The 12,954-nt window shown below is 46.7% G+C and overlaps 1 long non-coding RNA gene across 1 annotated transcript in view; it reads right to left on the minus strand.

Annotated features, from left to right (window-relative positions):
- Positions 1 to 638: 638 nt before the first annotated feature.
- The window catches only part of LOC131495346 (uncharacterized), a 59,919-nt gene continuing 47,603 nt past the window's right edge, over positions 639 to 12,954 (minus strand). The window contains exon 3 of the long non-coding RNA XR_009253907.1: positions 639 to 917. This is a non-coding gene — a long non-coding RNA (uncharacterized LOC131495346). The remainder of the gene's footprint in view (positions 918 to 12,954) is intronic.

A 12,954-nucleotide genomic window follows, 5' to 3' on the forward strand; every position in this document is an offset into this window, starting at 1 on the left:
GAGAGACATGGAAGAATGTTCATGAAGGTGATACTGAGTGGGTTTTTTTCACTTACATTTTTATTTATTGTTAGACTGTCTCACAATAAATATTGATTTCTGTATACACTTAGCCACTTCAACTCCCCAAATACAGCCACACACACACACATACATACAAACACTCTAACCTATAATAGGCGCATACAAACCCCACAAATGCACACATAAAACACACAAACACACATACTCCCTCAGGGGGCAGAAACTCTGAGTCCAGATGTGACCCAGCCTTGGGGACATTGAGAACGTGCCGGTGCAGAGAACATGTGGACCTCGGGCCATCTGTGGCTCTCCGCCAGGAGGGAGGGGCAGGCACGCTGCCAGCTCTGGAGCCAGGAAGTGACATTCCTATTCATCCAAGCCTTCAAGTAAACACCCAACCTGGGTGTCTGGAGACAGACCGCGCCCCCCCCCCCCCCCACTGCCCCCGCCTCCCTGACCATGAAACGTGGGCCGTTGTAGGCACAGGCTGGCTGCACAAGTCTGTTTCTCAGGGTGGAGGAGTGGGGTCAGGAGTAGAGGCCTCCAGCCCACAGCACAGCACACAAAGGACAGTTAGGAAGTTTCTAGAATAGAGAGGAACTAACTAACCGCCGTCAGAAAAATGATTTATTTTTATTCTTGAAAGTTTAGGAAAGGCAAGCGGAACGGGATGGAAGGAGCTCCATTCTACACTTTAATTGGAAGTTCTTTATTTTTCCCCTGGAAGAGAAAACTTGTGATGACCTTTGAACCGGCTTCGATGCTTAGGCCTCAAGCTTGCTGGAGTTTACAATAGCAAATGTATGATCGTAATCAGCCTGCTGCACGTTGGCATGTATTGTGACCGAGAATAAGCGGGTGCCACATGGCCTCCAGAAATCAAACTTGCTTTCCTGTTGAAGGGAGCAAATGATGCCGAGTATTAGGACAGAAATGAGGGGAATTTCTGGACCTGTGAGCCACCCCTGACCTTTGGAGAAGGACCTGAAGAGAGAAGCAGCAAGTACAACAGAGCCTTGTCCAGAGTTGGAGACTCACACGGGTGGGCCCAGCTGCCAGGCCCCAGGCCTCCATTAAGCTTAGAGTCAGCATGGGGAGGTCACAGGGTCAAGGAGCTCCTGTGGAAAAGAAGAGGGAATCCCTAATTCCCTCAAGAGACATGATCTGTATCCTCCGAAGTTTACATTGTAATTGGGGAAATGAGATGGGCATTCATGAAATAATTAGAAAAAAATTCTCCTTATATCGCCTTCAACCCTCTATCTTGGGCAGTGGAGACCCTACGTACTAAAGAAGTTTACGGAAATATATAGCTGACTAGGGCCACCATGTACAGCCACAGAGGTCCTACCATGTACAATCTACATAGCCAGATCTCCTTCAACACTTGCATAACACTAATGATCAAATCATCACCCAAAAGAGGAAGGGGCATAACATTAATATCCAAAATTTTACTAACTTGCAGCTCTGGTGAATGAGGACCCCAGCGCCTCCTTCCACTGCCCCCAAGTTTCCCATTCTTTTGTTCATTCGCTCTCTCCTCCCTTCCTGCCTTCTTTCCTTCCTTTTTTCCTTTCCTTCTTTCCTTCCTTTTTTCCTTTCCTTCTTTCCTTCATTCCCTCCCTCTCTCTCTTTCAGGTTTAGCATTTTAAAGTGCACAGTTTTGGGGGTAGCTGGGTGGCTCAGTCAGTTAAGCAACTGGCTCTTGATCTCGGCTCAGGTCATGATCTCACGGTTCATGGGTTTGAGCTCCTGGAGCTTGGGATTCTCTCTCTCCCTCTTTCTCTGCTCCTTTCCTGAGTGTGCTCTTTCTTTCTCTCTGAAAATAAATAAACTTAAAAAAAAGCACACAGTTTAGTGGATTTTGGTATATTCACAAGGTTTTGCAAACATCGTCACTCATTCCAGAACCTTGTCATCACTGAAAAAGAAACCCTATCCATTAAGCAGTCACTCTTGTTCCCCTCTTGCTCCAGCCCCTGGCAACCACTAATCTACTTTCTGTCTGAATGGATTTGCCTGTTCTGGACATTTCCTGTAAATGGAATCATATGCTATGTAGGCTTTTGCCTCCGGCTTCTTTCATTTAGCGTGTTTACAGAGCCCATCCATGTTATTGCATGTATCAATACTTCATTACTTTTCTCAGGTTTTTCTGGGCATCCAAGATGGTGATTCCCATGTGCTCAGGCACAAGTCTGCTCATGGACGTCTGCTCCCCAGAAGCCACTTGGGAGAAGTGCCTCACAGCTGCTGCCTCTGCCCAGTTTGCAGATGCTGTTTTCCCATCTCGGTTTCGTCATCTATTATTCTTCAAAGTGGAAAACCCTAAGGTGTCAAATGATATTCAGTTCCTATCAGGTCCTTCCCCCTACATACACCAGAGGTATCTCCTGTGCAGACTTGGGGACATGGCCTCCCTCCCTGCCTGAGCGCTGCCCCTGCTCCCCCAGGCCTTTCAGAAGATCCCACCTTCAGCTTGTAATGACAGGCTTCTCGGGTGCCTGAGGGAGGGCCTGGACTTCCTCTCCTTCCTCTCTTTCATTCACTCTGATACTCCAGACCAAGGTAGGAAGGAGCCCAAGACAAAACAAACACACCCTAAAACAAGGATTGATGTGAGAGTGATTTTTAAGGCTGTGTTTCCACGAAAAACCAGTAAGGGTGTGGGAAAAGTAGCGTGGGGAGTACGCGGAAGCCCAGAAGGAACTGATATCAAGTGAAGTCCCACGGAGAGTAACCTGAGCCCAGTCTTCCCAGGGACCAACAGTGCACGTCAGCCCTTGGAGTCAGATGTTTGTACTCTGCACCTGTCAGTCACTGGCTGAAGGCTCCTCCTTTGGTGTGTTCAGTCCAGACCCTTTAGCTTGCAGGGTCCCCTGGCAAAGGACATCCTGACAGGCTGAGGACAGCCCTTTGACATAGAGACGCAGGTGTTGGCCGTGGAGAAGTGAAAGCAGACGGGCTCAGCTACATTCGCTCTTTTTTTATGTTTTATTTTATTTTACGTTTATTTGAGAGAGAGAGAGAGAGACAGAGACAGAGACAGAGAATCCCAAGCAGGCCCCACTCTCAGTATGGAGCCCAACATGGGACTCGATCGCACAAACTGTGAGATCATGACCTGAGCTGGAATCAAGTCAGATGCTCAACAGACTGAGCCACCCAGGTGGCCTAAATGGCTTTTTTTAAAACGTTTTATTTATTTTTGGGAAAGACAGAGAATGTGAGTGGGGGAGGGGCCACAGAGAGAGGGAGACAGAGGATTCTAAGTAGGCCCCATGCTGACAGCAGTGAGCCTGAATCGGGTGCTCGAACTCACAAACCATGAGATCATGACCTGAGCAGAAATCAGCAGTTGGATGCTTAATCAACTGAGCCACCCAGGCGCCCCTGGCTTTGGCTTTTTAAAAGGGATCTTGGGCAACTGAGGAGAAGAGTTTCAGAGTGAGGCCAAGAAGGTTCCCCTGAATTCTCATTGAGCTTTGAGTCTCAGTGGGAAGTCACAATGACCTCAGACCTAGTCTGTGCCTGGTTAACCCCGCCACCAGGAGTCTGAGGAGACCTTTCAGGCTACAGCACGACTACTCAGTAAAGGTCCACTGGGGGCCCCAGAAGAATTGAGAGGAAAGGAGACAACGCAAAGAGGGGATATAAGAAAGGGCGAGGGGAAAATGGAGGAGAGTAGACAGGAGAAGATGGGGGGCGTAGGTAACACATAAAGAAGTCGGGGGTAAAGGACAGAGAGGAGACAGAGGCAGCCATGCTGGAGGGTGACAGGCACCACTGGCAGCTTCTCCTATGATGTTTGCAACCTAGGCTTCCGGACACTGGATCTATGATGGAAGCCACATTCGCCACCTCCTTGTCAGAGCCCTGCTCTCAACCCTCCAGCTACCTTCCCAAATTATATGAGGGGGAAAAAGTCCAGGAGGGTCTCCATGGCAGTCTGACCTTGACCCCCACAGACCTCCCACAGACTTTGGGCTGAAGGTGGCCAGGAGAACCAGGAAGCAGAAGTCCTGATCTGGCCGGCAAACAGAGGGCCCTCAGTGAGTGTGCCAGCCTGTAAATTGTCCTTTTGTTTCGCGGGCTTTACCGAACACGGTTTTATTTCATGTGACTGTGCTATTTCAGGAGGAGTAAATATTGCCGGCGGTCTGTTTAAAAAGGCCAATGACCTGAAATGGTTTTTTTTTTTTTCCTTTTCTTTTCCATTTGAATTATCTCCAAAAGACAGGTCTGCCCAAGCATCGTGCCATTTTAATTCATGGGTTTTTACTTCTAACTTTCCCTTTCTGTCTTGTGTTTTGTTGAGCCGGAAAACAAAGGGAGAAAAGAGAAGGGGATAAAGACACAGGCGCTGACCTAGGCCCGAGCAAAGAGGGGTAGATGTCCAGGGTGCAACCTGGAAGAGGGCAGGGAGCCATAGGCTCTCTGCTGCCTTAGCTGCTTCCGGAACTTGTGTTTGACCTATAATTATAGCCTCTTTCCTCTGATTTCCTCTGTGAAAATAGCAACATTCAGACTAAGCACAGAATAGAAAAAAGCCCTACATAAAGGATCAGGGATTTATAAATACAGTTAAAATTACAGGATTGTTACCCCCATAGTTCAGTTGTCTAAGAGTGGGTTGGGAAAGGGGGAGCACACTTCTTGAAACTTGTCTCATGCCCTAAAATACCCAGGTGTGCCTCTTTAGGGGCCCTGTCAAAAATAGATTTGCTACAGGTTTTATGCTTTTTTTTTTTTCACTAGGTGCCAATCATTGTGAGAATGGATATCCCCGGCCAGGCACCTCCCACTCAGGAGTTCTATTTTGACTTCTTAAGGATTCTCACTCATCATCTGATTGTTCAGGTTCTTCTCAACTCATTATCTCTAAGGAGGTGGAACAGGATATCCTTGTCTCAGCAAATACCTCCTAGTTTTCTGCACTTTTCCCCCTAGACAAACAAACACCATGTTTATGTTGGAATTGTCATGTTCTTATATGACTCAGCACCCTGCCCATAGCTTACCCACACTGGCCCTCCCATTGGGATCTCCTGGAACAAGTGAGAGATCACCAGGAAAGTTCATCTCTGGTGACAGAGACTGTCAGATGGAAATATGGCCATGGAAAGTGGAGTAGCCTGTTGCCGTGAAAGAGGGTGAAGCAACCGTGAATGAGAAACAGAGGCCACAGGCAAAGACAAAGGCCTGCCTGGTACTGAAGTCTTTGATTCTCATGGTTTCCGAGGCCTAGCTCCATGTATCCCTGATCTTTGCATAGCTTAGATACTCAACCTTTCCTTGAATTCCACGAGCTGATACATTCCCTCTTTCCCCTAAACTAGTTCAAGCGGGTTTTTTTGATTGTGTGCAACCAAAAGCCTTGACTAATAAGATAGTGCCAATGCTGAGAATTCTCTAGGGAAGTTGACGAAGCAATATTATCAGTGCAGCTTCTCAAACCTAGTTTCACAAAGGGCTAAGAACAATGTTTATAGGATGCTGATTTTGAATTACTGTCACTGCTCTACTTTCCAGAAAGATGAGCCTTGGGAAGAAGAGTGAAAATATTCCAGGCAGCATGCATGACCCAGCTACTGAAGAAGAGGAAGGAATCTGGGGACAAGACTTGTGGCCAGGCCTCTGCCTTCATGTGGAATCACACATGAGCTTTCCAGATAGGAGATTTCCAGAAGAGAGCGCCAGAATTATCTTCCTATCACTCACTACAATGTCTTAACTCTCACTATGGGGTCTACAGTACGTTAACCCAATGTCCCACATCTGCCTCTTAGTAGAGCCAAAGAATAGGGACTGATCTTGGTCAGTGTTAATAGCTAACTCTGTGCTCAGAGTTGTCACCTGCACACTAAATGACTACAGTCCCCTCTCTGTGTCTAGAGGGTAAATATAATGGTCTGACATGATGGTGTAGAATGTGCCCTAGTCTGGGCATCTGAGGACCTGGATTCCAGCTGAGTTTTTGCTGTCAGGCACTTAGAAGACCAGCTAAGCCTACGGGTCCAGTTCATTCATTGGCTAAATAGGGGGTCAGGCTAGATAATCTCTTAACTCCCTTCTTGCTCTCGTGAACCATTACTCAAAGGTAAGTTCCTGGCCTAGAATCATTCTCCACAATGCATACTCTTTGCTTTCCACCAAAACCAGGAGGGACAAAAAGGAAAGAGAACAAGAAATTCAGACATGTTTTCTCATGTTTAAGGTGAGATGAATCTTTTTACAAATTAAGGTTATTTAACATTTGATTTGATTTTTGATATACGTTTATTACACAAGAAATACATGTTGACTATAGAAAATTTAGATATAAATAAGTAAACAGGAAAGAGTTTCATCTGTAATCCTTCCTATCAAAGATAGCGTCGATATTTTGTGTGTATAAATGAAATTTTTTTTCTGCACACAAATACACATTTTTTAAAGTGAAAATGGGATCAGAGGATCCATTTTCCTTTTCAAGTTGACCTTGACATACTGAAAACATCTTTCCATGTTAATAAATATACTTATATAGCAGTGATTTTAATAGCTGTACAGTAATCTGTTGTTTGGGCGTACCTTAATTTATTCAACCAATCCCCTATACTTTGTGCATATATATACATACGTACTTTCTGTGTGTGTGTGTGTCTGTGTGTGTATTTTTTAAGACTTCTGTGTTAGCAGACAGTACAATTCAACATGATAAAGGATGCAGAGCCTCCACACCCTTCCCTGCGGGTTCCTGTGTTAGTCAAGCTCTTTTGCGCTGCAGGGAACCATTTGATTTCTCTGTACCACATGACCTCCTGCCACCCTGGTCACAACTGACTGGACTGGCATTCTCTCCTCCGCAAAGGCAGCCATCTGGAGGCTGGCCAAAAGCCTATGAGGGGCCTGGCAGGAGTCCTGTGCCCTGAGAGGGATTCCTTTCCTGGGTGGTGCTGAACAAAGCGAGCAGATTCTCCCTCAGGGCATCGAATGCGAGACCTATGAGCTACCTCCGTGGGGGGAGAGAAGGGCAGGCACGGGGATGAATCTGTGGGGAAAACCTCATGCACTGAAATAACCAGCGGGTTATGTGATTCCTGGGGTTCACCCTCCCTGGCTCCAGGTAGCTTAACAAGGAGGGTGAGGCCGTGGTGTCTGGAGCCCGAGAGCCTGGGTTTGGATCCTGGCTCTGTACTTCTTACCTGTGTAATCTCAGGCTAGTCCCTTAGCCTCCCTGTTCCTGAGTTTACCCGTGTGGAAAATAAGGACAATAAGGCCTACTACAAAAGGTTGCTGTGAAAACGAAATGAATTAATATACGTAAAAGGCTTCAGAAGAGTGCCGAGTACACAGGAGATGTATTTGTATCCTGCCTCTGCCGGTACTGTCTGCTCTACCTAGAATCTCGGGAATTTTAGGACTCTTACAGGTCACTCTTATCTTCAAGGACATGCTGATGACTTCAAATATCCTGCTTTTATTAGTTTACTCTCAAAACAATTTTTTTTAATGTTTATTTTTTGAGAGAGAGAGGGAGACAGAGCACGAGCAGGGGAGGGACAGAGAGAGAGGGAGACACAGAATTCAAAGCAGGCTCCAGGCTCTGAGCTGTCAGCACAGAGCCCGACGTGGCGCTCAAACTCATGGACCGTGAGATTATGACCTGAGCCAAAGTCGGACGCTTAACTGACTGAGCCACCCAGGCGCCCCTGGTTTGCTCTTGAAGTACTTCTGTTCTTTCCACCAGATTCCTTACTTCCTTCAGGGCTTGGGTTACGCCTTAGTTTCCACTGTGCCCTCCACAGTGCCTTGTGCAGAGTAAGCGCCCAATACATGATTGATTCTGCCATTTGGTGAGAGAGTATTTTCCATGCAGCCCCAGCACAGCCAGCTTGGACCAGCATAGTGGTCAGCTGGGCTGGCAGCCCGGCTTCCCCTCCCCCACGGCAGCCTCCCCCAAGCCAGTCTCCTTGGATGGCAGGGCACCAGCAGCCCCGCTGGCAAGAGGAAGCCTAGCGCTCCATGCAGAGCCGAATTCTTGAGACTGGAAGTCGTAGCCTACTTCAGGTTGCAGACTTAGAAAAACATCCCTGCCAAAGTGAACCCAGAGCCTCCTTGACATGTGCCAGAGCTGACAAAATACAGGGCTACAGGGGTACCTGGGTGCCTCAGTCAGTTAAGCATCCAACACTTGGTTTCGGCTCGGGTCATGATCTCATGGTTTCTGGGTTCAAGCCCTGCATCGGGCTCCACACTGTTATCGCAGCACCTGCTTGGGATTCTCTCTCTCCCTCTCTCTCTTCCCCTTCCCCACTAATTTTCTCTCTCTCTCTCTGAAAATAAATGAACTTTATATATATATAGTATATATACTTTATATATATACTATATATATAAACTATATATACTATATACTATACTATATAAACTATATATACTATATACTATATATACTATAAACTGTATATACTATAAAGTATACTGTATACTATATACTATATACTATAGTATATACTATAGTATATACTATATACTGGGTCCAGTTTATTCATTGGCTAAATATAATACTATATACTATATATACTATATAAACTATATATACTATAAACCATATATACTATATGTACTATATATACTATATAAACTAAATATATATGTATATAACCCTATAGGGTTACAATCTGTTTTGGGGACTCCTCTCTTCAGGGAAGCAGCAAACCTGCGTGCTTCCTGGGAGGGCCCCCAGGTCACACACTCTAGTTTCCCTCTTGGGGGTGTCCCTGAGGCTAGAGCCCTGGACAAAGAATGGAATGAAGGCAGTGAAGGTTGCTGGTCCTTCTCAGGGCTTTGGTCTCCTCTGGACCCATGTGCTCACCTACCTGGACCACCAAACGTGGGCCTTCAACGTCTGATTGCTGAACAGCCCCTGGAGCCCCAGTTTCCTATCAGCTGGAGAGAGGCTCAGCTGAGCAGGACAACTAGAAAGGGAGGCACTCCAGAGGACAGACAGCAAGTTCAGTACCAAAGGTATCAGGGCTTCCCGGGCATTATGCTGGGTGTGTTGTGTCGTGTTAATAATAATAGTAACAGCTGACACACATAATTGCCACCTGCCAATGACTATTCCAAGCATCTTCTACTTCTCAGCTCACTTAATCACTACCCCAAGGCATTGGAGTAGATGGTATTATTATTATCTCCATTTTACGGATGAGGAAACTGAGGCACAGAGATGTCAAGTAACTTGCTTGAGTTCCCACAGCTACTCGGCGGCACACCCGGACTTGTACCTAATCCCTACACAAAAGCTTTTCGATTAATGTTTAAGTATGATCACGTATGCATGCACACATTTCATTCTCATGGGAACTCTGTAATGGCTAATAGGTTAATATGGGCCCATTTCATGGAGGGGAAAATCGAAGCCCAGAGAGGTGAAACATGTTCGGGTCACATAAATAACCTGTGGTGGATTTCACACCAGCTCGTCTGGCTCTGTGACACCTCGACACAGAGAAGACCACGTAAAAGGACAGGAGAATGCTTAGTGGCCTTGGGAAAGGAGGCCATCGAAGACCACAAAGAATTAGGGATGTGCAGATCAGGTCTGCTGGAAATAGCAGCAGGCACAGCAAGGAGCCAGACCTGACTACCTGGTTCTTTGCTGGTTTCAAGCCATACCAGCTAGCTAGATGGGTGAGCTGATTAAAGTTCCACGGCGGCATGCCTTTTAGAAAGGTGAACCCAGCAGAGCCGAAAACCGGCTCTAAATGCAGCCAAATCTCCAAACGGAAAAATCTCAAAGCTTTTCTCGCACTCTATACTCACTTTCTAAGCCATCTAATTTTTTTTTTCTTTTTTCCTCTCCCTGCTGAGTTTGTTCGCCCCCCCCCCCCCCCCTTCAAACTATCTCTGGCTCAAGAAAGTTGAGATTCTAGAACTCCAGAACTGGAGAGAAACTTAGCAATGATCTAAAGCACCTTGTCAAGGCTGCTTAGAGCAAACTACTGCTTCTCATTGTGTGTTTAAACTGTTTCTCCCTGAGGAAGATTTGCCCCTTGTTAATGAGACTGAGAAACTGGCTGGTAGCAGAAGTATTTCAGGCTCTTGCCTGGAATCATACAAAGGAGGCTGATGGGTGGCTCAGTCTGTTGAGCGGCTCGGGTCATGATCTCACACTCCGTGAGTTCGAGCCCCGCGTCGGGCTCTGTGCTGACAACTGGGAGCCTGGAGCCTGCTTCGGATTCTGTGTCTCCCTCTCTCTCTGCCCCTCCCCTGCTCATGCTCTCTCTCTCTCTCTCCCTCTCCCTCTCTCCCTCTCTGTCTCAAAAATAAACACATTTAAAAAAAGAAGGGTACAGTTAAACAAAATAAATAAAATTAAACAAAGAAATTCACAAATGAGTAATGATAATACCATGAGACTGTGTTAACAGATACTTGTAAGCGGTTTTAGGCAAGCACTCAAACCAGAAACTATCAGTGCCTGCAGGCATCCAGAGACCTCACCAAGGAAGAGACCCAGGAGAAGAACTGAGGTCTAGAGAAATTGCAGGCCTGAAGGCAGCAGGGTTTCTCAGCTGAAGTTAGGTAGCCCTGGTTTGGCAATCCACCTTTGCCCTTTCTGGCTGCGGGACCACAACCAGTGACACACCTTGGCATTCTCAGACCTTCTTTTCATTGTGCAACTGTCAGATTGGGTGGTTCCCTGCACTGAAGAGGAAACGAATGGTGACTAGAACATTGAATCCATAAAATGACTGACTATAAAATTGAGTTACACTTTACAGATACTTTTTTTTAATGTTTATTTATTATTGAGAGACAGAGAGACACAGAGCATGAGCAGGGGAGGGGCAGAGAGGGGGGAGACACAGGATCTGAGGCAGGCTCCAGGCTCCGGGCTGTCAGCACAGAGCCCAACACGGGGCTCGAACTCACAAACTGTGAGATCATGATCTGAGCTGAAGTCAGACGCTTCACCGATTGAGCCACCCAGGCACCCCATTTTACAGATACTTTTTAAACAATTTTTTTAAAGTTTATTTAGTTATTTTGAGAGAGAGAGAGAGAGAGAGAGAGAGAGAGAGTATGAGCAGGGGAGGGGCAGAGAATCCCAAGCAGGCTCTGCACTGCCAGCATGGAGCTCAACGTGGCGCATGAACCCACAAACCATGAGATCATGACCCAAGCAGAAACCAAGACTTGGACGTTTACCAAATGAGCCACCCAGGCTCCCCTATACTTTGCGGATTCTCATCATCGTCACCACCATTATCTGCACCAAGCGGTAACTGATTACCCAGCCAGCTCCTTTTAGAGAGTGAGGAGGTTTTTCTAACGCGGTGGAGGCTTCTATTGAGCTCAGCACCTCTGGTACCATCCACAGTGGGGCTAAGTTCCCAGCTACAGCTTTGCTGAGGCCCTGGGCTCCCAGTGGGGAGACTGGACTATGGCACCAATGGGCACATCAGGACAGTGGTGATTTAAAAAAAAAATTTTTTTTATGTTTATTTATTTTTGAGAGAGACAGAGCATGAGTGGGGGAGGGGCTGAGAGAGAGGGAGACACAGAATCCGAAGCAGGCTCCAGGCTCCGAGCCTGACATGGGGCTCAAACCCACAAACCACGAGACCATGACCCGAGCCGAAGTCCGACGCTTAACCGACTGAGCCACCCAGGCGCCCCCAGGACACCGATGATCTTAATCACACGTCAGTTGTTCCTCAACAGAAGCCGGCAGCTAACATTAGGTAAATGTCTGCTGAGGTCAGGCACCCTGATGACTGTTTTACACACCTTATCCAATGAAGCAGTACAGTATTATCCCCATTTTGTAGATGAGGAAACTATAAGAGATGAAACCATTCTCCCACGGTTTCCCCACTGTATTGTGATTTCCATGAGAGAAAGGACTCCTTTATTATTGCTGCCTCCCTCACACCCAGAACAGTGCTAGGCATTGGGAATCTTCCAGTAAAAACTTTTTGAATGGGTGGATGAATAGGGTAGTAAATGGTGAAGCACAGAAGACTATCTTCTCTAGAAAGATTTTCCAGGCTAACTGAAAAAACTATAATAATCCACAGCTCCTTTAACCTTCTCTTTCTCCATGTATTTCCCCATTGGTTGAGTGTTTTCAATGGGAAGCGTCTTACTACTCTGTGGGCGTACAAGGTTGGTCGCTAACTTTGGAACACTTGTGAATCCTGGGCTCAGAGTCATGACCGAGGCTAGTGAGTCATATTCCCCACACAAAGCTCCCTACACACTGGCTGTCAGAATAAACCAGAAGTTGCCATCTCGTCCCCCGCTCTGGCTGTCTCGTTTTACCTTCTTAAAATGACGAAGGATGTTCTGCAGAGGGTGGGGTTGGGGTGACGGTAGACTTCTGGATACTTTTGCTCTCTGGAAACCTGCAAATTGCACGGGCTCTGCTGGAAGCCTCACATTCTACTGGAAGAGTCTGTCCCTCCTCTAGGATATCAGCATGAACCCGTAGGCAATGGCTGCAGGAATCCCACGAGGCCATTCGAGGGGGTACATAACATAACCTGTCACCAGGAGATCATTAGCCTCTGTGACAAAGGATACATTTTCTCATTCCTTACTCAGAGAGAAGAGTTTAAATATACAAGCGCCCCTTGCCTGGGTGGCTCAGTCGGTTAAGCATCTGACTCTTGATCTCGGCTCAGATTTCACAGTTTGTGAGACTGAGCCCCGCGTCGGGCTCTGCGCTGACAGAGAGGAGCCTGCTTGAGATTCTCTCTCTCCCTCTCTCTCTCTCTCTCTGTCTCTCCCCTGTTCACATTCTCTCTCTCTCTCTTTTAAAATAAATAAATAAACATTAAAAAAAAGATACAAGTACCCCTGAAAGAGGACACACATTGATTTAGTCACACAAAGGTGCAAACAGCTGATGGCAGACAGGAAACAGAGTTC

Source organism: Neofelis nebulosa, chromosome 15 (assembly GCF_028018385.1).
Source record: "Neofelis nebulosa isolate mNeoNeb1 chromosome 15, mNeoNeb1.pri, whole genome shotgun sequence".
Taxonomy (NCBI): Eukaryota; Metazoa; Chordata; class Mammalia; order Carnivora; family Felidae; genus Neofelis; species Neofelis nebulosa.